Source organism: Tenrec ecaudatus, chromosome 11 (assembly GCF_050624435.1).
Source record: "Tenrec ecaudatus isolate mTenEca1 chromosome 11, mTenEca1.hap1, whole genome shotgun sequence".
NCBI lineage: Eukaryota > Metazoa > Chordata > Mammalia > Afrosoricida > Tenrecidae > Tenrec > Tenrec ecaudatus.
Window position 1 is genome coordinate 31,758,857 of NC_134540.1, and position 2,473 is coordinate 31,761,329.

The window sequence follows — 2,473 nt, forward strand, 5'->3', positions numbered from 1 at the left end:
CCATGGCTGCCCAGGGTCCATTTGTCTCATTCAGGATCTCCCTTTTTTTTAATATAATGACTCTCATCTTTATCAAATATCATGTCCTTTTCAAGTTCAGTCTTGCTAACCTGTCCAAAGTACATGAGGCAAATCTTTGTGCGAAAATCTGTGAAATGATATATTTATTAATGGATGTTTTACGATGTTTCTTCTCACTTTAAGTTGTGCTATATCAACAAATGAAAGTCCCCAAAGCTTTATTCCATCCACATCATTAAGACCACCTCTCTTTTGATAAAGTAATTTTCCTGTTCTATTTTGAATTATTTACACTCTGTGGGGCTCATGTATTAGGGGCCTTTTGACAAAAGTTGACTAATATCTGACTGATAAAAACATTGAGCAGTGCTGTCTAATATAGAATAATATCTACATGCACATAAGGAAAACCAGTTGATGAAACTATTACCCCCAAATCTGTGACCTCAAAGTTAGTTATGAGTAAATTGAAGAATTCCAAAAATATCTTCAGATTAAAATTACTGAAGCATGTAATTAAGATGCATTGATAATTAATTGGTGATTGAAATGTGAACATTGGAAACAAAAATGAAGGAAAAATAATTTCTAAATAAGACATTGGTGACTAAAATGAAGCTAGAGATGATATAATAGAATTTTCCCAACCAGCAACACCATTGAAAATATCTTTTTTCATCAACATAAGTGGATGTTATGCATGTGGATTTCACCAGAAAGACTATGCAGGAATCACATCGACTATGTTTCTGGGAAATGTTAATGGAGAATCTCAATATCAATAGCCAAAACAAAGCTATAGGTTGACTGTGGAATAGACAATGGACAAAAAAAGCATTCAGTTGTTACTCCAGATTACAGTTGAAGAAAGCAAAACAGGTCCTTAAAAGCAAAATACAACTTTGAGTATATCCCACCTGAATTTTGATGTCATCTCCAAAATCAATTTGTCTTATTAAACACCAATGACAGAGTCCTGGCAAGATGAGTGAGAATCCAATAATATGAGACATGAAGAGAGCAAAGGTCATTGTCATTATTATGATCCACTTGGGTTATGTCTACTTGACCTGCCTGGGATGTTTTGTGGTTTGACAGTAAGCCCTTGCCCATAAGGTGCAGGTCACAGCCAAATGATAACATGTTATGGCTGTGGCCTCTTTATAAGATTCGCGTTGGAAAACTGGGCCACGCTTCCTGTTTGTTTGCTTGGCTTTTGCACCAGGCTTCTGGGTCCATTGGCTCATGTGGCCTCTTGACCTGGGAGTTGATGGTGCCCTCCCACGTTTCTGGAAAATATGGATCCACACAACTCAACACTCACTGGCCTGTGATCTTCCTGCTTCCAGCTTCACCTTTGTGCATCATCGACCAATTTCATTCTTGAGCTTGCCCATTCCACCTGGAGGAGGGCCGTAGGCAACCATGGCACCCAGCAGGAATGGCATGATCCTGAAGCCCCACTTCCACAAGGACTGGCAGCGGCGTGTGTCCACGTGGTTCAACCAGCCGGCGCGGAAGATACGCAGGCGCAAGGCACGACAAGCTAAAGCCCGCCGCATCGTCCAGCGGCCCGCGTCCGGCCCCATTCGGCCCATCGTGCGCTGCCCCACGGTGCGCTATCACACCAAAGTCCGTACAGGCCGAGGCTTCAGCCTGGAAGAGCTGAGGGTGGCCGGCATCCACAAGAAGGTGGCTCGCACCATCGGCATCTCCGTAGACCCCAGGCGGCGGAACAAGTCCACGGAGTCCTTGCAGGCCAATGTGCAGCGGCTGAAGGAGTACCGCTCCAAGCTCATCCTCTTCCCTAGGAAGCCCTCGGCCCCCAAGAAGGGAGACAGCTCTGCGGAGGAACTCAAACTAGCCACGCAGCTTACTGGACCTGTGATGCCCATCCGAAATGTCTACAAGAAGGAGAAAGCCCGGGTTATCACGCAAGAAGAGAAGGACTTCAAGTCCTTCGCCAGTCTCCGCATGGCCCATGCCAACGCCTGGCTCGTTGGTATCCGAGCGAAAAGGGCCAAGGAGGCTGCAGAGCATGATGTGGAGAAGAAGAAGTAATGTTGCCAGGGTCTTTAATAAACTCTCCCCACACACACACACACACACACACACACAAATTTCATTCTTGATATAAAAATATTTGTGATATATATATGAAAATCACCGACTGTGATTCTCTAGGAACCCCAGGCCAACACAGTCATTAAAATACAGGAAAGAAAGCAAAGTTCAAAGTAGATGTCAGAAGGGACAAAGAAGCTTACCCTTGACCATCAAGTAGCTAATGCAAATTGGAGAAATGAAGTAAAAGAACTAAACAAAAATTTTGCAAGGGAAGAACAGAGAAGAAAAAAGTATTATAATGAAATGTCCAAAGAATTTAAAAAGATGAAGAAAAATTCAAACTAAGGGTTGAACGATATTATAAGTCAGATATTGAATGACACAA

At 43.0% G+C, this 2,473-nt stretch overlaps 1 pseudogene; it reads left to right on the forward strand.

Annotated features, from left to right (window-relative positions):
• The first annotated feature begins 1,428 nt into the window (after positions 1–1,428).
• Positions 1,429–2,082, forward strand: LOC142461674 (large ribosomal subunit protein eL13 pseudogene; annotated as a pseudogene).
• The last annotated feature ends 391 nt before the right edge of the window (positions 2,083–2,473 follow it).